The sequence below is a fragment of the Pongo abelii genome, chromosome 7, assembly GCF_028885655.2.
Source record: "Pongo abelii isolate AG06213 chromosome 7, NHGRI_mPonAbe1-v2.0_pri, whole genome shotgun sequence".
NCBI lineage: Eukaryota > Metazoa > Chordata > Mammalia > Primates > Hominidae > Pongo > Pongo abelii.
Genome location: NC_071992.2, coordinates 85518316 through 85541006, shown reverse-complemented (window position 1 = coordinate 85541006; position 22691 = coordinate 85518316). Strand labels below are relative to the sequence as shown.

At 42.1% G+C, this 22691-nt stretch overlaps 1 protein-coding gene across 34 annotated transcripts in view; it reads left to right on the top strand.

Moving 5' to 3' along the window:
* The first annotated feature begins 10290 nt into the window (after positions 1 to 10290).
* NCOA2 (nuclear receptor coactivator 2) overlaps positions 10291 to 22691 on the top strand; it is a 295898-nt gene continuing 283497 nt past the window's right edge. For 6 of the 34 annotated variants that reach the window (XR_010141196.1, XR_010141180.1, XR_010141183.1 and 3 more), the window contains exon 1: positions 11125 to 11256. The gene's annotated coding sequence lies outside the window, so the exon portion shown is untranslated. The other 28 variants (XR_010141179.1, XR_010141190.1, XM_054561746.2 and 25 more) reach the window with 12 other exon arrangements.

The window sequence follows — 22691 nt, the reverse complement described above, 5'->3', positions numbered from 1 at the left end:
CTGTCGGGGAATACTCAAAGTCACCTGGGCTTGGGATTTTATCTTAGGGATGGCAACAAGGGTTCCAGAGGAAGGAAAACAATCATCTCCAGAGGGAGGTAGAACTCACGTATGAGGCAATGGTGATATTGTCAATGAAACCACTATTAGAATGGGAGAGAAACAGCTGCAAAGCCCACAATAAGGAGAGAGAAGAGGAAAGAGGATAAGGGAAGAGGCAGGCAGAGGCAGAAAGAGAAGGGAGTTCAGACATGGAAGAGCATTGTTAGTCTTAGACGGTGGTTAGTTGACCATGTGTAAATCAGAGACAAAGTGTATGAGAAGGTACCCAATATTAGTAATTTATTTTAAAACTTGGTCTAAAGAAAAACAGGGTCTAAATGTCAGCTTTTGTTGTTTTATAAGAAAAGAATGTGATTAAGTAAAACAGTTATTATAGAAGGAATTTAAACTTTTTAAACTAAATATCATATATACACAGAAAATATTTATAACATGTGTGACAGATACAGGAATAATAAATATTCACATACCTACCACTCAGTTTAAGAGTTTGGACATTAATCATCTAAAACGGCATGGGGGTGGGGCACGAGACCAACTGCAATCTCTGGTAGTTGTGTGGCTGGGACTTCATAATTATTTTGGGGGAAAACTGAAAACAAAACAAAACAAACAACCCAGGGGCCGAGGCATTTAATCAAAGATGTTAAAAAATGACATTCATAAATAATGGACTAATTAAAGTATAACATTGATTGACCCTGTAAATATTTTGAATAAAAACAAAGTTTTGTATTTTAGAGTTCAGAAACTATTGCTGGAATGGGTGTTCAGTGGTAAGACTCTGTCAAGTGGTCCATGTTTATAAAGCCTATTTCAAAAGAAGTGAAGGGTATATTACTCTTCTGAAGATGGTTCTTTTCCTGAGGCAAAAGAACAATTATTTAGATGCACTCTGTTTTGCAAAGGCATTATTCTATCCCAACTGTAACTGAACATTAACGTAGGTTTCTGGATCTCGGGTTTTATAAAACTTGCATTTTAACCAAAGGAGTCCGTTTTTCTTTGAATGTTCTTTAGTTCCTGGATATAGTGTTTCAGAGCTGCATGGAATCTTAAAAATGTAGGACTCAGGTAGGAAACTGAGTCCTAGATGCATTTAATTACATGTCCAGAAGATTTGCTTGAAAAAATTCTAGAGATGGATAGTGTTGAGGGTTGCACAAGGTGAATGCATTTAATGCCACTGAAATGTAACTTAAAAATAGCTAAAATGGCAAATGTTATGTATAAAGAGAGACACACACACAAAATGCCCAAGTCTCATTGATTATGCATTCAGATACTGGTCTAGAACCTATGTCTCTATTCTTTTTTTCCTTTTTTTTTTTTTTTTTTTGAGACGGAGTCTCACTCTGTCGCCCAGGCTGGAGTGCAGTGGCACCATCACAGCTCACTACAACCTCTGCCTCCTGGGTTCAAGTGATTCTCATGCCTCAGCCTCCCAAGTAGCTGGGATTACAGGCGTGCACCACCACACCCAGCTAATTTTTATATTTTTAGTAGAGACAGGGTTTCGCCATGTTGGCCAGGTAGGTCTTGAACTCTTGGCCTCCAGTGATCTACCCGCCTTGGCCTCCTAAAGTGCTGGGATTATAGGCATGAGCCACTGTACCCGGCCCACCATGAACTTTTATGTTAAGTGGTGTTAAGTCAGGTGAAGCCAATACCTGGTGTTATGTCTATCTGTATTCCAATTTTTACACACTAGCAATACTCAAATGAGATGTGATTCTCACATTGGGCTTAATTTATTAGATTATAGTTTTTTTTTTTTGAAACGGAGTATTGCTCTGTTGCCCAGGCTGGAGTGCAGTGGTGTGATCTTGGCTCACTGCAACCTCTGCCTCCTTGGTTCAAGCAATTCTCCTGTCTCAGCCTCCCAAGTATAAATTCTACTTTTAATATACATATAGAGCTTTCTTTTGGAGTTACTAGAGATAAACTAAGAGAAAGGAGATCTTTAGACAAAATGTCAATACTTAAATTGATTTTACATATCTTTAGTTTATATATTTTTATATATATAAAAATATGTTGTTTTACTATTATTTGTACTTACACTAAAACTAAACAAATAGACTTTATTGGCAACTATATCAACTTATTTTTGTAAAGTAATCTTTTATTTTCTATTTTTATTCTTTTTAGAGACAGACAAGGTCTTGCTTCATTGCCAAGGCTGGAGTACAGTGGTGTGATCATAGCTCACTGCTGCTTGAACTCCTGGGCTCAAGCAATCCTTTCACCTCAGCCACCTCAGTAGCTGGAATTACAGCTGCTAGCCACCACGCATGGGCTGTAAAGTAACATTGTATGAAGCAGCTGTGCTAAAATCTGTGAGGGATGCTAAGAAATCTAAGATATAATCCCTGTCTTCAGGGAGTTTACAGTCTAGTTAGGGAGGGAGATTCAGTAAATGCAAACAACAATAACATTTAAAAAATTGAAGTGTAATATACATAGGCACACAAGTCATTTGTATGCCATGAATAAACTGTGCACAAATGTTTCATAAAATGAACATGCCCATGTAACCTCCACTCGGATTAGAAACAGAATATTCTCAGAATCCCCAAATCTCTCTCATGTGCCTTCCTAGGCCCCACCTACCTGGCAAAAGGTAACAACTATCCTGGTATCTATCACCATAGATTAGTTTTGCCTGTCTGACCTTTATGTAAATAGCATCATATAGTAGTGTTCTTTTGTATCTGGTTTCTTTTATTCAAGGTTATTTCCATATGATTTATACATGTTATTGTGTGAAGCTATAGTTTGTTCATTTTCATTTCAGTTTAGTATTCCATTGAACAAAAATGCTGTAATTCATTCAGTCTTCTGTTGAAGGACTCTATAGGATACATACTAAGGAACAGACTTATTAGGTCACCCAGGAGACATGCTCAGTTTTAATGGATATTGTCAAACAGTTTTCAATTTACATGCCAAATTTTTATTTTCTAATTGTTTCTAATATGTAGGAATACAATTAATTTTTCTATATTGACCTCCCATTCTAGAGATCTTATTAAATTTAATTCTAATAGTTTGTAGATTCCTTTGCATTTTTCACATAAACATTCATGCCATCTGCAAATGATGACAGTTCTATTTCTCCCTTAGCAATCTTTATGCCATTTTTTCCCCTTTTATCACATTGGCTAGAACTGCCTGTACAGTGTTGGTTACAAATGGTAATACTGGACATACTATTTGCAATTCTCTTTCCCAATCTCGGGGGAAGCTATAAATGTTTCAACATTGAGTACAATGTTTGTTATAGGCTTTCTGTAAATATACTTCATTATACTGGGGAACTTCCCTCTTACTCGGTTTTTTAAAATGCTAATAGTACTTCGTTTAGGTATAATTTACATAAATTATTAGCAAAATACACAAATCCTAAGGGTACAACTCAATACATTTTTGACAATGGTTTGTCAAAATGTAACTATCACCTAGATCAATATTAATCATCCCAGAATATTTCTTCATCCCTCCAAAATTCTGTCTTCCCTTTTTCCAGTCAATCTGCACCCCCCACAACCCTAGCATCAACTTTCGTCATTATACATTCATTTTGCCTGCGCCTGTAGTATTCTAGCATAAATGGAATTGTACAGAATGCACCCATACGACTACTTTTGCTTAGCAAAATGCTTCTAAAATTCATTCATGTTACTGCATATTTCAGTAATTTGTTCCTTTTATTGTTGAGTACTATTCCATTGTATGAATATACCACACTTTGTTCCTCCACATAACTTGATGATGGAAATTAGTTTCCAGGTTTTCACTATCATGAATAAAACATCAGCCACGCTTGTATTCCAAGCACTTCGGGAGGCCAAGGCAGGAGAATGGCTTGAGCCTAGGAATTCAAGACCAGCCTGGGCAACATGGTGAAACTCCATCTCTAAAATAAATAAATAAATAAAAAAGCCAGGTGTGGTGGCACACACGTGTAGTCCCAGCTGCTTGGGAGGCTGGGTTATTATTATATTCTATATTATTAATGTTCTATACAATCTTTTGGTGAACATCTGTTTTCATTTCTCCTAGGAAATGAAGTTTCTGTTTTCCAAGGTGTTTGTACAATCCTGCCAGCAAAGAATAAGAGTTCCAATTGCTCCACATTCTCCCCAGTATTTGATATTGTCAGTTTTTTTTTTTTTTTTTTTTTTTGGACAAGAATCTCACTCTGTCACTCAGGCTGTAGTGCACTGGCACAATCTCATCTCACTGCAACCTCTGCCTCCTGGGTTCAAGTGATTTTCCTGCCTCAGCCTCCCCAGTAGCTGGGATTAGAGGCATGCTCCACCACGCCCAGCTAATTTTTGTATTTTTAGTAGAGACGGGATTTCATCATGTTGGTCAGGCTGGTCTCAAACTGCTGACCTCAGGTGATCCGCCCATCTTGGTCTCCCAAAGTGCTGAGATTACAGGCATGAGCCACTACACCCGGCTGCTCTCTCTTTCTTTCTTCTCTCTCTCTCTTTCATTCTTTCTTTCACACAGGGTCTTGCTCTCTTGCTCAGGCTGGAGTGCAGTGGCATGATCATGGCTCACTGCAGCCTCGACCTTGCAGGTTCAAGTGATCCTTCTGCCTCAGCCTCCCAAGCAGCTGGGACTACAGGTGTGTGCCACCACACCTGGCTTTTTTATTTATTTACTTATTTTAGAGATGGAGTTTCACCATGTTGCCCAGGATAGTCTTGAACTCCTGGGCTCAAGCCGTTCTCCTGCCTTGGCCTCCCAAAGCGCTTGGAATACAAGCATGGCTGATGTTTTCTTCTAGGAGCTTTATAGTTTGGTTTTTATCATTTAAGTCTATGATCCATCTTGAATTCATTCCTGTGTATGGTAAGAGGTCAATATTTTCTCCATACTGATATCTAGTTGCAGCACTACTTATTGACAAGACTTTCCTTTTTCCATTGAATTTATTTGACAACTTTGTACAAAATTCATTGACTATAAGTTTGGGGGCCTATTTCTGAATTCTCTATTCTGTTCCATTGATCTGTTTGCCTCTTCTTACACCAATATCACACTGTCTTAATTAGTGTAGCTTTATAGTAAATATTGAAGCTGGCAGTGTAAGTCATTCAACTCATGCTTCCTCAAGTTTGTCTTGGCTATTCTAGGTAATATGTATTTGCATATAATTTTTAGAATTAGACCTCAATTTTTACTTAAGCTTGCTGGGATTTTGATTGGGATTGCATTGAATCTATGGATCCATTTGCTGAGTGTTGACATGTTAATACTGATGACATCTTAATACTGTTTTTTAAAACAGAAATGGAGTCTTGCTTTGTTGCCCAAGATGGTCTCAAACTCTTTGCCTCAAGTGATCCTCCCACCTCAGCCTCCCAAAGTGCAGGGATTACAGGCATGAGCCACTATACCTGGTCCCATCTCTCGTTTTAAAAATTTAATGTTTTGGTCTGGCATGATGGCTTATGCCTGTAATCCTAACACTCTGGAAGGCTTAGGTGGGCAGATCATTTCAGCCCCAGGAGTTCAAGACCAGCCTGGGTAAGATGGTGAAACCGCATCTCTACAAAAAAAAAAAAAATTAAAAAAAAAAAAAAAGCTGGGTGTGGTGGCACACACCTGTATTCCTGACTATTAGTGAGGTCAGGGCTGCAGTGAGCTGTAATTGTGCCACTGAACTCTCTGGCCTGAGTGACAGAGTAAGATCATGTCACACACACACACAAAAATTAACTTTTTAAGAGACACGGTATTGCTATGTTGCCCATGCTGGTCTGCAACTCCTAGGCTCAAGTGATCTTCCTGCCTCAGCTTCCCAAGTAGCTGGAACTACAAGCATGTGCCACTGTGCCCAGTCTATTTCTGTTTTTAGGCTATTGTGAATTTCTATTAGCAATATTTTTTTCTCAATGTAGAGATCATGCAACATTTTTCATTAAATTTATTCCTAAATTTTGATTTTTAAAATGCTTTTGTAAATGGTGTTTTAAGATTTTCATTTTCCAGTTGTTTCATGCTAACATACAGAAGAGATACAATTGACCTTGTACCTTGTGATCCTACATTCATTTTAGTAGTTCATGGATTCTTTTGAATTTTATATGTACACTATATCATCATTAGTGAGTAAGTTTGGTTTCACCTCCTTCCAATTCATTTTCTTGTCTTATTGCACTGATAAAATTTGCAGAGATGCTAAATAACTTGCCCAAGTTCACCCAGTTAGTAAGAGCCAAGATTGAAACTCACGTCAATCTCATTCAGAATACCCTGGAATGAATGTGGGTGTATTAATATTTGTTTTTGTTTGAGAAATAAGGGAGGTATGAATAGAAAAAGTAGTTAGGGGTATATCAAAGAGGTTCTTAATATAAGGTGAAGGATTTGAATTGTATTCCGTAGGTAATGAAGGATCATTAAGTGTTTTCAAGTGGGAAAGTAACAAAATAAGACTGAGGGGATCAATCTTGTGACAGTGTACAGTATGACTTGAAGGGAGCCCATTCATTCATTTATTCATTCTTTTCATGATCATTTATTGAGTATGCACTATGTTCTAGGAGACAGAGTCTTGCTCTGTCACCAGGCTGTAGTGCAGTGGTGCGATCTCGGCTCACTGCAACCTCTGCCTCCCAGTTCAAACTATTCTCCTGCCTCAGCCTCCCAAGCAGCTGGGACTACAGGAGCGCGCCACCACACCCAGCTAATTTTTTTTTTTTTTTTTTTTTTTTGTATTTTTAGTACAGACGGGGTTTCACCATGTCGGCCAGGATGGTCTCAATATCTTGACCTTGTGATCTGCCTGCCTTGGCCTCCCAAAGTGCTGGGATTACAGGCGTGAGCCACTGCGCCCAGCCAATGTGTTTCTTAGAGTAGTAGAGATACAAGTGATGAAGAGTAGAATCCTAACACAATCTTAGGTATGCAGCGAAGGCAGTTCTATGACTTTGCATTAATTTACTTGACGTCTCTGAAGCTCAGCTTTATTGTACATAAAATGAGAGTAATATACATATAATGACTACTTCAGTAAGGAAAAAATTTATGTAATATGCTTGACTTATATTAGATATCTATTTATTGTAGCTATACTATTTAAGGGATTTAGAAGAGAGCAAACAATAAGAATGAAACATTTTATCACATAGTTGTTCAATAACCAAATTGACAAACAAATGTTTTAACTGACGCCCCCACCCTATGATTACATTTTAATAGAATGAACTATAGATTTTTGCTTTGGCAATTTAGGAATGCACCAAAATAGAGATAACTGTGCTACATATTAGCTGACATAATAATATTCCCTTACATCTGTATAAAGAGCTTAATAGTTAACAAAGTACATTTATTTACACCATTTTGAGCCTTGCAACAATTACACAGATGAGGAAATCGCGATATTTAGTGACTTGTTTGAGGTCACACAGTAAGTTACACAGACCACTTCACATCATATTTATTTGTTTATATTCTATAGCTCTTTTTTACCATACTGTTACCTCTAATCTCATGATGTATGTTAGTAGTATTAACTCAAAAATAGTATAGAATCTCCCACTTTTATGCAGTTTACTTATGAAAAAAGTGAGTATTTTGAAAACTGTGGAAGGCAGACAAAAATAGAAATTCTTGTCTTGTAGCAGTCATATTGTTCTGATTATTCCTAGGTTATATTGTTAAATATATAATTTGTCATTTTCTTTACTTTTCTATGTTGCATTTATGATTCTGCTGACATTTTTGGTGTTTCCTTGCCTCATCCATTCATGGTATGTTATTTCTACTTCCACTAAATTTCAATAATTTCCTTCCCCTTTATGATCTGGACCCACATATTTTTTCCTTGTTGTTCTCTCTTGGTAATATACCTAGTTGCTATATCTTTGCCTTCTTTTTTCTTTCCTTCTTCTTCCTTTCTTAATTTGTGTCATTAAGCCAACTTATTTACCGCCTCTTCTACCTTTTCATTTTACATTATCACAGTGATGATTCACTAAAAATTATGGCTAGTTTTAATAAACAATTGTTCTGAGGTCTCATGGGAATCAAAGTTCTTTCTAAGTATGGAAGATGTTTTTTATAAGCATGTTTTATGAGCAAGGGATTGGAGGATGAGGTGGGGAAGAGGACATGAGGATTGGAATAGATACTATTATTTATATTTCACAAATTCAATGAATTTGTTTCAATGAAACAAATTCAATTCAAACATCATACAGTCCTTGTTAGGTGCTATAGCATGTACAAACAAGAACAAGACCAGGTCTTGGGCTCTGTGGAACTTACTATCTAGTGAAAGAGAAAGACATATATATAAACAACTCTAGTGCAAGACAGACTACTGTTACAGCAAGAGCCTGAAGTTCAGAGGGCGCCCAGAGATTGTACCAGAGAGCGTTTAAGTCACACAATTCAATTCAAGCTCAGGCAATTGAGTAGCACTTGGGCATGGAACTCATCTACTATGCTGTCAGACGTTTTTGTTTATTTTTTGTAAGAAAAAGTCTTCAGCCGTCGTAAGACGTTTTATTGGGTAATATGGGAATGCAATGGGGGGAGTCATTTGTTTGCAGAGGTATCATGGGTAGTTTTAAAAAGTGTGAAATCTACGATTGCAGAGGACTGATAAGACTCTGGACTTCCGCCAAAATGGGAGGGATAGCAACAAGGAGAATCTTTTATTTATTTATTTATTTATTTATTTATTTATTTATTATCACAACTCCTGATAGCTCACAGTTGGGGGTGAGGACAGGAAAGCAAATCGAGAGTTCAAAATTGTGACAAACCTCAAGTGACCACTACCCCATTGTAGACAAGATACAGACTGGTATTAGCAGAAGATAGGCCATAAACAAACTCTCCATTTCCTCTCAACGCTTTGGGAACATAATTCTATTATTCCACCTAGCTAAAAAAAAAAAAAAAAAAAATCTTTAAAAATATACATTAATACATAGTCAATGTAAACATTTCAAACATTAGATAGGTGTGCAAAATAAAAAGTGGAAATGCCTCATCACCCACTTCTTACACTCCCCAGCGCTAACATTTGTTGTTATAGGCTTCCAAGCATTTTCTATCCACAAACACACACACACACCCCCCACACATTTTCTTAATTCTTTTCCCAACTAAAATTGGTGGTACATCCACAAATTTTAGGATGAAGACACGTTTAAAAGCATGGGCTTTGGAGCTCACCAGAACTGGGCTCACATCCTTTCCAACTACTGGCTGTGACCCTTGGCAAATTACTTTGAGCTTCAACTTTTTGTGTGAAGTGAAAAGCGGCAATGACTTCGGAAGGTTTGAGGATTAAGGTCTATAGCATATGTACATCACCTAGCAGTCAGATTCACAATAAGTGTTCAATAAACACTTTTATTGTCTACCGCAAGTGACCTTTCTCATTATAAGATTAAAATCAGGGAATATGTTCCTCTCATAGTTTGATAACTGCCATTAAACAAAAGTTGATTTTTTTTCAACTAATTACCGTATAAGTTGGAAAAAAACTTGCTTTTCCAAAGCCTAAAACAGATCGGTCTAAGTAACACTTAAATGGGGGTTCTCGCATTTTCAGTGCCAATCTCCTACGTCCCCTCAGTACTTTGTTCACGGATGTCTAGAGAATGGACTTTCCAATAAAAACTTATGATTTCATGATGTGCCCAGAAGTCTCAACCAGGTTAAGTTTTACACCCTGTGTGCAGCATTTGCTTTATCCCGCAATTGCCGGGTGGTGCCCCTTCCAGCTCCCACAGCCTCTCCATCCCCTCTGGAGATACGACTGCAATGGGAGAAGCCTCTCCCTGTTGGAGCCGTAGGGGACTTGACGGATGCGGGGCGCCTCCGGGGAGGCGCCTCCGGGGAGCAGCGGCAGGACCGGGAGTTGGGTAGGGTGAGGTGCGCCCGAGGGGGTGCAGGGTGTTGGCCGAGGGGCCCGGCCGGACGGGCGCGAGGGTCCTCTGCTGGCGACCCTGGAACTCGGCTCTCCCCGATCTTCGTCTTGGGGCACCGTCCCTGCCGTCTGCAGCCCCCAGGCCCCACTGCCTCTAACTCAGCGGCCTAGGCCCGTCCCAGTCGCTAGTTTTCTTTTTGGCATTGCCCTTTGCCCTCCCATGCAGTCCTCTGTTGACTCTCTCTTCAGTTACAGTCACCCCTAGGTCACCCTCCCTCTACCACAGTCACCCATTTTGTCCCCTATCCCCTTACTCTTCTTCACCTCTCCCCGGGCCGCCTTCTCAGAGGACTCTGCCGACGGAGATGCTGCGGACCCCGCGGCCAGGGGCTGCTCCCCGGACAACCCTGCGTCCACCTTTGCCCCTTCCTCGGGGGCGCGAGAGGCAAGTTTCCGCTCCGTCCTTTTCCCGGTGACAGGACTTGGCGGCGGCCACTGCCGGGGAGGCACAGGGAGGGACGGCCTGGCTCCCGAGCCCCCTCCCCTGCTCGTGAGCTCGCGCGGTCTGTCTCTCCGCAAGTGCGGAGACGCGGAGGAGGAGGAGGAGGAGGAGGAGGAGGAGGGAGTTGGGGGAGGATCTCCATTGAAATAAACAACCAGGCAGCAGTTATTAACACGGGAACATGGCGGCCGCAGCCTCGGCTACAGCTTCGGCGGCGAAGGTCAGCGCCGACGGCAGCCGGCACCTGACGGCGTGACCGACCCGAGCCGGTAACCGCGCCTTCTCCCGGGGCCGCGAGGGCGGGCGGGGGGCGGGCGGCAGGCGGGGGGCGCCGCGTCCCCACCCCCCGGCCGCGACTGCCCTTCTTGCGCCGAGCTCCGACAGAGCCGTGCGCCTCCGAGAGGCTGTTTTTGTGTGCGGGGACCGCCGCCGGAGTGCGCGGAAAACGGGAGTTGCATCCCGGAGGCGCAGCGACGCTGGGGAGTTGGGGCTTGGGGGGTGGGGAGGGCGGGAAGCGACGGGGAGACGCGGAGTCCCCGGGAGAGAAAGGAGGCGCTCCAGCGCCTTGCGAGAGCTCAGGAGACGAGTCCCGGAGCGCGAGGCGGGCGGAGGCTGCAGCCTGCGGCGCGGGCGAGAGGTGAGCGCCGAGGCGCGGCGGGGAGGCCGGGAGTGCGGGCGCGGCCCCCGCCCCGAGGAGCGAGTGCCCATTGCCCAGCCCGGTGCGGGGTCGGCGGAGACCGAGGCTCTAACCCCTCGGGGGCAGCGCGGCAGAGCCGAGAAGGTGAATCCCGGGAAGGTGCATTCTTTAATGGAAGCGCGGAGCGGCTGCAGCGGAGAGTGGGAGCCGGGCGAGGGGAGGCAGGACTCGGGAAGTGCTGGGGGTGTGTGAAGGTGAAGCGGGGTGTCGGGGCGGCCGGCGAGCTGCAGCACCGGGCGGGGAAGGGGACCCGCGGCCCGGCGGGCGGCCCGGGCCCGTGTCAGCGCCGGGGGCGGGGGGCGAGGGGCGCCGAGCGCCGCGGGCGGACGGGAAGGAGCTGCGGCGGGCGGGGCGGGCGGCGCGCAGGGGCCGAGCAGGCCGGGCCGTGGTGGGGGCGGGGAGCCGGGGGCCGGGCCCCGGCGGCGCCGAGCCGGGCTCGCCCCTGACTGAACTTTCTGGGTGCGGGCGTGTGTGCAGAAGGCGCGCTGGGGCCGGGGCTGGGGCCGGGGGCGGGAGGCGGACCGGGAGGTTCCGGGTTGGCTCGCCAGCGCCCCCTTTTCTCGCCCCCTTCTCCCCGCCCCTGAAGGGACAGGCCCTCGGGGCCCCAGGCGGGAAGCGGGAGGGGCCCTTGCGGCCGCCTCGCGACGGTCACGCCCCGGGCACGGGGACCCGGCTGTCTCGGGCCCCTGGGGGGTGCTGGGGGAGGGGGCCGGGGTCGTCGCTGCCGGCTGCGCTCCCCGCCTCCTCCCCTCGGGGGAGTCCCAGAGGCGCCTCTTCCGAGACTGGGGGTGGGTCGGTCCCGGGTTAGATGGCCCCTCCCTCTCCCCCTCCCTCTAGTGGTTTCCGGGGCCTGCGGGACCGAGGGGCGGGAATCGGGGACCGGAGCCTCCTTCCGCTGGCCCGGAGCTGGACTGGGCCTCCCGCGTTCTGGGTCCGTCACTGGTAAGGGAAACTTTCCCAAACCAGACACGGGGCCTGAACACCTTCCTCCGCCACCTCGTCCTCTAATCCCACTCCCTCTCCACCTCCTCCGACGCCTTCCCCTCCCACCGACCCGAATCTCGCTGCGTCTGACTGATGGGGCAGTGAGCCAATCGAAGGCAGGAAGCTGACCTGCCGGGTGTCGGTGAGCCAATCGTGCGGACTGGAGGAAGGAAGGGGGCGGGGTTTCTCCGCACCAGTTAGAGCAGAGTTGCATGCGGGGCGGGGGAGTCATGGAGACGCCGAGAGCGAGCTACTCTTGTCCATCCCCGAGTCACCCGCTCCTTGATTTCTGGGGTTGTGTCACTTAGAGGGGCTCCGACCCGGAGAGGCTGCCGACGCACTCGAGGTCCTGTATGTCTTTCGTGCCGAAATAGACGTTGTCTTAGACACGACGAAGTCTAAAGCCACTTTAGGATGTGGCAGTAACTCCCCGAGGCCGGTTTCTAAAATGGCATATGCTGTAGTGATCATGTCCTGGACCTCAGCGTCCGGTTTACATGCTAAGGGTCACAGAAGACAGAAGTTACCCGTTTACCTCTATCTCGGTTTCACTCAGCTACGCCAGAATGGGGACAATGAAATTTGAAAGAACCTTGAGAATGAAGGCATCAGAGTAGTATCACGTCAACTGATTATTGGTAGTAGAAAGCATCATTGTTCGTAATGGCTTCACTGGTTCCTTGTTTAATTAGAGCGCCAGTTCCCAAAGTGCACTTGAAACTTCGGCATTTGGGGATGTCATTAAAAAAAAAAAAAAAAAGTTGTGGTTTATGGTATGCATTTTTTTTTCTTTTTGCTCTTTCTTGGGTAAACAAAATGAAATTGGGAACTAAAGCATCACTGATTGAAACATTAAGTGTGGGTATTTAAGGAGCAAAGCTAATCAAAGAATATTTGTCTACAGGAAAAAGTCTGAGTAAAATGTAGTTTCCCAGATTACTCCCACACAAAAGATTCTTAAAAATAATTTTAATTTTCTTAAACACTGCTGAATTGTATAGTGTGTGGGTACTTTTCTGGTTTATACAAGCTTTGGAGACATCTTTGGTTTTAACTGTTTATTGCGCGTTCAGTCAAGTGGCTTTCTCAACTGACTTTTAGGAACAGAGGTCTTTGATTCTCTGTAAAGATCACAGGTTGCTCTGCAGGAATAGCAGTCTTTTAAAAAGAAAGCAGCTGCTACAAAGCGTGTGTGTGCGCGCGTGTGTGTGTGTGTTCCTGTTCTTTGTTGGTGAGGTTAGGCACACTGACAGAAGTAATGCTCCCTTTCTCACCTGGAATTTGTAGAATCTTTGGGAGTTCAAAGAATGAAAAGTGTTAGATTAAGAATGAATTCATTGATTTTTGTCATAAGTATCCCATGAATTTAATTTTGGGAGTGTTTTCTTTTAGGTATCTTGTGTGGAAAATATGTATCTTTTCTATAGTCAAGCTTTTATTAATCTTGGGTTGCTAAGAAAGAATTGAAGGGGACTGCAGTTCAAGGAACAGTATTTGCCAGACCTTATAAATGTGTTCTGTTGTAATATATTGTTTTCAAATTTACCATGAGAATTCCCAATTTAGGATCATTTTGGGTGCATGTAGATAAGAGTTAATTGCATTTTGCTGTAGCTCTTGAGATGTTGTTTGTAATAAAATAGTAAAAACAGAGAAGGTAAACCAAACACTTACTTAGACTGACAGAGGTAAGGAGTATTAGAAACAACATTCAAAATTTGACAACATTCAAAACCCTCCACCATTTGTTAATTTAGTTACTTATGGGCACTCTGACATATGCCCTTCTCTCTTTTGTATGCTTAAGAGCAACACATTATTTTACTTAATTCTCTGCAACAATCCTTGAAAATGTGCTCAGATTCTTGGTGGCAGGGAGAACCAAGTCTCCTAATGCCTGGCTTGGGGGGAAAAAAACCTCTCAAGCATATGGAGACATCTAGAAAAAGATGTGCATCGTCAGCTGTGATTCCATTGTGTGCTCTCAGACTGGATCTGAGCTTCCTTCCTCCTGGGAATTTCAGTCTTAAACAGAGGAGTTCTTTGACTTTTAGATGTCAGTATACTGAAGCAGAAGGGTAGAAAAAGAGCTCACCAATTACGGATTTATTATGTTTTGAGTGGTTAATATGTTTTGGATTTTAACCCTTCATTGGTAACATATAATTTAAATGACTGGCTTAGTGTTAGAAGAGCATTTTATTGGAAATATAAAATGTAAGGCTTGGAGAGGGATTTGGGCTGTGGATAAAGGGGTAATGCTTCTTAGTTGTCTTTATTTATAGTTGTATCTTATTAAAGCTTTCCAAGCTTCAGTAACATCAAGGATCTGTGAGCAGTCCTTCCATTATATGCCCTGTATTTAAGGATTCAGTACCGTAGCTGTTTCAAATTACATAAGGTTGAAATGTGACCCATAAGTTGACAGCTTGGATTTCTTAGGAAAAATTGTTTGTGTTGTATTGAGTTTAAAAGCAATTCTTTAAGCACTCTTTAGGGTATTGGATAGTAAAGGAAAATACAAAAGGGGATGGTCTCTTTAAACAATTTTTCTGAAATGCACAGCATGCCCTCATTTGATATTTTGGCCATTATTGTGTCATGATCGAAGTTATATTTAAAAGCAAAGTTAATGCTTATTTATTGTTATGAAAAAACTGCTATTTAAGAAATTACTAACTTTAGTATTTTGTGTATGTAGTTTTGTTTAGTAATATATGTTATTACATGCTTTATTGATTTTAGATTAAGAGAATAGGAGGGAGAAAATAAGTCACTACTTTAAGGTATTGGTCTTTTATTGCAGCAAATCGTAAAATCAGCAACAAATCAGGATCTTTTTCCGTAGTGAAAGAATAAGACTATAGTTCACACCAAAAATGAAAGCCATTTAAGGGAAAACGGAAGAAAACCTTCAGTTTTTTTGTACCCTTTCATATTTAAGGGTAATTTTACCTCTCTATGCCTTACTTTTCTAAACAAACAAAAAAGGTTCTAAGTGTTTGTGTTCTAGGTGTTTGTGTTTTTCCTTTTTTGTTTTTAAAGGCTTCTAGTAGGGTTTTATGAATTGCAAGCTGTAAAAATATGTCATATTACTCTCTAAAGTCTATTACAAGTAATGTCTGGAAAAGCTATGAAATACAATTTTAATGTTGCAGACCTTCAATTCAGACATCATAAAGAAAACACATCTTTATGGATTCTAGATGCTAATTTCTAGATAGAGGTGAGAATGTGACTTTTGTGGATATTTTAGAAGCTGGTGTAGTTCTCTTAGCTGTGGTAAAACTGATTATGAAAAGGAGTGGAGATCTTAAAGGTAAACTATGAAGGCAACTGAAATTAAAAGACTAGGTGGTCTGCAGGTAGATCCTAATACTGTTAGCTTTTAGGGCAAAGATTTTATGTGTTTACTCTATGAAATATTGATCAATGACCACATTTCTGGGTCCCCATGGCTGTGATGACATAATGCAATTGTGGAAATGTTGATTCTAGGATAATTTTCAGTTGGTTCTCTGGTTGGAAATTTCTAGAGAAGAATTAAATGACAAGAGAACCTATGGTGGTGTTTTACATAGCTGTTTTTGAGGCTTTGGACACAGAATCATGTAGGTAGAAGTTATTCGCAACTGGTTAAATGTTCTAAAGGAAAAAAAAAATCTTTACTTTGACTAGGCATCAGCTGACAGATACTTGGAGAATTGAAATTAGCCTGTTAATTCTGGCAGAATTTATGCTTTGTAGGCAGCCAATTTCGAATTGTTTGAGTTCCCCTGGCCAACTTAAATCTTACTTTGGTCTTGCTGTTGTTGTTATTATTATATTATTATTTTGAGATATGGTGTCACTCTGTCATCCAGGCTGGAGTGCAGTGGCATGATCACAGCTCACTGTAGCCTTGACCTCCTAGGCTCAAGCGATCCTCCTGACCCAGCCTCCCAAGTAGTTGGGACTTACAGCTGTGTGTCTCCACGCCTAGCTAATTTTTGATATTTTTTGTAGAGATGAGTCTTGCCATGTTGCCCCAGGCTGGTCTTAAACTCCTGGGCTGAGGCGATCCTCTCCCCTTGGCCTCCCAAAGTGCTGGGATTAAAAGCATTAGCCACTGTACCTGGCCATCATTTTGGGCTTTTTGGACCTTGTGTTTGCCTTCTTGTCTGACTTTACTATTGCCTCATTCATTTTTTCATTTAGTCATTTGATGAGTACTCTGTCCTGGCCTTTTCAGTGTACTTCGATAGTATAAACCATCCATTACAGAGCCAGTGATTAAAGGGGGAACATAGAGTGGGTGACCACTTTTTTTGGTTGGGGAGGTGGGAGGGGACATATATGCCTTAATTTCAATTTGCTTTAGTACTAAAGATCTCTTCTTTTTGTGTGTATGTAATTTTAATTATATAATGTCAGCACATTGTGCTTTGATTTGGGTTTGGGTTGTCTTTTCCCTGAAAATGGGGTTGAAATGTTTATAATAAAAATATAGTTAAATGTCCCCTTAACTGATTAGCTTACGATCAAATAGATTTCATTTAATGAAGGTATGAATATTTATAATTATTTTTATTTCCTCTGGAATCGTGTTGTGTGCTCTCTGTCCTTGAGTCCTGTGTGGTGTATGGTAAGGATGGCACTCTTTAGTTGGGCGAAGGTGATAGGCGTTGCCTGTGGATTGTTGCTGCTTTAGGGCTACTTATTTTGGGCCTTAACTACCTAGATTTCTAAAGGATGGAATGCTCCTGAGTGCAGCCTTGTGCAAGTATTCTGCTATGGTTGTCAGTTTTTCTAGATGTAGCTTGTTCTTGCTCTTTTTTTTTTTTTTTTTTTTTTTTTTCCCTTTTTTGAGACAGGGTCTCACTCTGTTACCCAGGTTGGAGTGCAGTGGCGTGATCTCAGCTCATTGCAACCTCTGCCTCCCGGGTTCAAGCGATTCTCTCACCTAAGCCTCCTGAGTAGTTGGGACTGCTGTCGCATGTCACCACTCCCAGATAATTTTTGTATTTTTTGGTAGAGATGAGGTTTCACCATGTTGGCCAGGCTGGTCCTGAACTCCTGACCTCAAGTGATCTGCCTTCCTCAGCCTCACAGAGTGCTAAGATTACAGGCATGAGCTATTGCATCTGGCCCATTCTTGCTCTTGACTAAAAGGCCTGTATTAGTAGAGTAACAATGATAACATAAATGGTAATAGCAGCTATCATTGAGTGCCAGCAACCTGATACAGGCTTTTTTGATATGTGCTTCATTCTTTGATTCTTGCCACAACCTATAAAATAGAGGTTACCTCCATTTTCCAGAAGGAGGCTGAAGCTTAAAGTGAGTTTAAGTCCTGTGCCTGTGAGCAAAACTTTGGGAGGAAAAATTAACTTGGCCACTAAGTGGGGGAAATAAATCATAAACATCAGAGGGAATGGTTGAATCTGAAAACGTCTTTCTTTTAGGAATCTGATAAAGCAAATATTTGTGGGACATTATAAGGCTCAGTCTACTTGTTAAGTCCGTAAGAAGGATGAATAGATTTGAATAGTTCCAGTCCTGCAAATTGTATCAGAGGCATCTTCCAGACTGTTGCCTTAAGGAGGGCTTATACCTGCACAGAGGTTATTTATTTTAAGACCCACGAATAGTGTCTAGCTTTTTTAGTCATCAGCTCAGTTTTTAACAATTCTTGAAATTATAGATTTTTTCTTTTAATTTTCAGGAAATAAGAATTATATGGGTGAAGTAAAATAGTTAACATTTATTGAGTGCTTACTGAAAACGAAGTGCAGGGCAAAGATGCCCCTACAGTACTCTTATATGTTTCTTACTGTAGCATTGAGAGGTAGAAACCTGTTCTTGTTAGCTCTCTTACCCAGTGCTTTATTGAAGTAACATAGATCAGTAATTCTCTGCTAGTGAAAAGGAAAAGAGTAGGGAGTGTATTTTGCAAGAGCATATTCTGGTTGCCTATTGTTCTCACAATAAAAAGCTCAGAAAATAAAGCTCCAGAAAACTTGATTGTGGGGGATAGGTAGAACATAGATTGACAGAGCACTGTAGAGGATATAGGCTTAGAAAGGATAGAATGCTGATACAGGTATTTGGCTTCTTATGTCCTTAAAACATTTAATTCTAGTATTGTTTAACTGTTGTGCGCAGATTGTGTGATGCATGTTTTGCGGATATTTTGTAATCATGTAGCATGGATGACTAGGTGTTGAGGTATTGTAGTCCCAAAAAGAAGACTGATAATATATTCAGTCATCTGACTTCTGCTCTGCTATTTGTGGAATTCTTCTGTCTGCTCAATTGTTTGCACGGAGCGCGGAGAGCTTTCAGGGAACTCTTTCACCTGCACATGTAGGATCAGCATGCGTTGCTTACAGTGTTCCAGCTGCTGAGACTGAAGACCTGTTGTCATCGACGAGAATATAATGCACGGTATTTTCTATTATTCATTTAGTGTGTGCATATGAAATATGACCCAAAACCTTCCAAGGCTTAACTTGGAGAGTGTTAGTTCTGGTAGTTCCTGTTGGTGCTGACTGATCTCTGCCCATTGAAGTCCCCGTCTAAATGAAGATTGTCTTTACTAGCAGATCATTCCTGCTTATAAAATCAGTTCATGATTTAAATATGAAACGATTTCCCTTGTCTTTGGTATTATAGTAGCATTTGTCAGAATATTTAATATTAACTTATCTTAAAATTTCTAATTGTACTGTTAATATGCTTAAAAATGAAAAGCTTTCAGTTATTGTCAAAATGTTTTTAGATTCCTAAATAAGGAATACGGAAATTCCGTAGTAGAATTGAATGTCGGGAGTATATGAATTTCTACAAATTTAACCTAATATTACAGCATTTCTGGAAATTACAGAAGCGGGTTGTAGTTATGGAGACAGGCATTGGGGGCTTGCCGGTGCTTGAGGCGGTTCTGCTGTCCTGCATCTGCCATCTTGTGCCAGCAGCCTGTTCTGGATGTAGCATAGGGTGTGCCTGGCATTAAGACCAGACTCCAGTAGCTGACCACTTACTACGCAGTGCTTTGACATCAGGGTGGAATGATAAATAATGGTTCAAACTTCTGACCACTTCACTTTGGGTATGAATCTTTGCACATCTTTCTCCTCTACCTCCTTTTATCTTTCTTCTTCCCTGACTTTAATTTTTTCTTCAAGTTGAAGATTAAATATAAGTGGTAGTGAAAAGAATACAATCAAGATTATGGGGGAAGTCTGTTACTATCATTAAAGATTTCATGTGTGTAGATCATGTCTGATCGTGATCTACAGTTTCCCCTTTACCAAACAGATTTACTCTGCCAAAAGCACTTAGTGAAGAAGCCAGCTATTTGTTAAGAAAGCAGTTATGTTGCACCTGTGTTAAGATCGCTTAACCCAAGGGTAGTGAGGTATTGGCTGATTTCTTGTTGGAGTTAGTTGCTGGACAGCATTGTGGTTCAGAAGACTGGGGCTGAGCTTCTGTTGTAGTAGGATCGAGTATTACATTCCTTAGCTTTTGTATCTGTATTTTATTTTTTCCCTGTTTAAGGATATTGTTATAAACCCTACAGTGTTAGATGTCATGAAAGTGGTGATTAAAGCCATCAAAATGGTGTTAGCTGAAAATATTAAGACAATTTAAGATTGGTGAAAACTGTAGTCAAATTGCTAAATCTTGAAGAATGCCTGCCTCTTTGGAGTTTCTCAGTATATTTTCAACTTCTGTAATTCTATTTTGAGACTTATTTTGTGTGGTGTTCTTGTTACTGTTTTAAGTAATATTCATGTTTTGATTCCTTAAGGCTTTTTCATACAAGTGTGATGTAAAAATATTTATTTCATTTAAACATGTTACTTTGGCCAGGTGCAGTGACTCACGCATGTAATCCCAGCACTTTGGGAGGCCAAGGTGGGCGGATCGCCTGAGGTCAGGAGTTGGAGACCAGCCTGACCAACATGGAGAAACCCCATCTCTATTAAAAATACAAAATTAGCCGGGCATGGTGGCGGGCACCTGTAATCCCAGCTGCTTGGGAGGCTGAGTTAGGAGAATTGCTTGAACCCAGGAGGCGGAGGTTGTGGTGAGCCAAGATCGCGCCATCACACTCCAGCCTGGGCAACAAGAGCGAAACTCCGTCTCAAAAACAAAAACAAAAACATATTATTTTATTGTATTTGAGCACCACTGTACTCTTTTCTAAATAGATAGTACATCATGCAACCTAGTGAAGGAAATGGGAAACCACATGACTATCTTTTCCTTATGCTGTGCTACTTTTTATTTTAAGCAAAGGGTTGTACAATTAATTAACGATCCTAATAGAATGGAATATTCTAAGCTGTTACATGTAATACAAAAAAATGACATTATATTCGCTGACTGAACGTGTTGACAGTTAAAACAACAATAGAAGTCAACAAAATGCCTGGACGTTGAAGGGCATTGGAAAACAAAACTGGAGCATTATTTCCTGGTTAAAGGACGCTCATGCAATCAATAGCAGCATTCTCACGATCGTTTATTATCTCATTTCTGGTATTAAGTATTTTCACTTTAAGAAAACACATTTAGCGGAGAAGAGAGCCAGAGGACAAGGGGAGCCCAGATTTTAGGCTCCAGGGAAGCAAAGGCTTGGGCAGGAAGGAACTGGGCCTGGGCACAGCTGGCCTGGCCCTGCCTGTGGGTTTCAGGGTGATCTGAGACTCTTGCAGGCGTCATGAACTACGTAGGAGTTACTAGGAGAGGCCTCAGCTGTTCCCTGCCTCCTCTCACTGTGTGTGTGGGTAGGGGTGGGGGATGTTGGGGGCCAGCTGCTGACCTTTGGTGGGGAGGGAAGAAGAGAGGAAAAGAGGGAGCCTTTGGTAGGTAGATAGAGGATGGGACAAGTCTCAGCAGGTGGAGGCTCTAGATGCTAACTTGCACTACAATTGTACGATTCAGGATATCCCACCAGGAGCTCATGTATAGAGAGAGCCTTTTGATCTGAATCCTTAATTGTGGAACAGGATGGCAATGCTGATGGCCTGTGCCCTTCAAGCACCACTAAGCCCCAAAGCTCTTCTGCCCTCATCCTCTGTGTTACCAGACTGAGCATTTGGGGGATTGTTTTCCCCTTCTTAGGACAGAAGTGGGGGCACACCTGCACCCAAGATCAGATAAAGAGTAGGTAGTCCTAAGGCAAGGGAAGGCTTTCTGGGGCTTGTGGTTTTCAGAGGCTGAGTTCCCTGTCTTCACTGGGCTTGCGTACCTCTAGGGCCCTTGGAAGGAGTGAGGGGAGGCAACGTCTTCCCACCGAGGGGTAAAGAGAGTTTTCCCTTTCCCATCTCCTTCCTATTTCCTTTTGAGGTTCAGGTGTCCCTGGGAGCTTAATCCCACATTTTCTGGGACTACCACAGGTTTTCATAGATGTTTACTCCTTTCAAGAAAGGAATTAATTGAGTGTATAATGGAGGAAAAAAACGCATATGGAAAGAAACTGGAGGCAGCCTAAGGAGAACCTTGCAGGAATATTGAGAGTTGCTGTATGAATGTAGGCAGAAAATGTTTGGACCATGCAGATGGAAAACATCAGTGCAAAGAGTAGCCATGGTGTAAGTCTGCAAATTAATGAAGGTATATATGGAATAAATGAAGAGTTGTGAGTACATGCCATTGCAGCTTGAAAGATTTTTAAGGATACTAGTAGTTTATCACGTATCAAACTGAGTAGTCAGTTTATGATACTTGTTACTCAAGAGGAATAGGCTACTTACTACAAGAAGTTTTTTTGGGCCAGGCGTGGTGGCTCATGCCTTTAATCCCAGTACTTTGGGAGGCCGAGGCAGGCGGATCATGAGGTCAGGAGATCGAGACCATCCTGGCTAACACAGTGAAAGCCTGTCTCTACTAAAAATGCAAAATAAATAAATAAATAAATAAATTGGCTGGGCATGGTGGTGGGCACCTGTAGTCCCAGCTACTTGGGAGGCTGAGGCAGAATGACATTAACCCGGGAGGTGAAGCTTGCAGTAAGCTGAGATCGCGCCACTGCACTCCAGCCTGGGTGACAGTGCGAGACACCATCTCAAAAAATAAATAAATAAATAAATAAAAGCTCTTTTTGTAAGGTTTACATAAATATATGGATGATTATTTCATAACATTGTTAGTAAAACAAATTAGATCTTTTGATATACATTCTTTGAAGTTTAATGTCAGGAGAAAAACTGTGAACTAAAATTCTTTGACTAGTCTGATATTAATTACAGTTTGTATGTTGTGTCCTGTAAATATGCCTAAAATGGTGTATATTGTCTGGATGACTTAGGAAATTATTTTCTTGCTAGTTTGCGAACAGGGGGGAGATAGTAAGGATGGAGAATATCTCTATATTTACACACACACACTATTCATTTTCCCATCCACCCAAATAGTGTATAGAAGACAGCATGAAGGCTTTCATTTTAAAACTGTGTTTTGGACTGATATTTAACAGGACCTCCTTCTCTGCTTTGAGTCATTAATAGATTGATCTTCCCCCAGATATTCGTTTTCTAATAATGTAA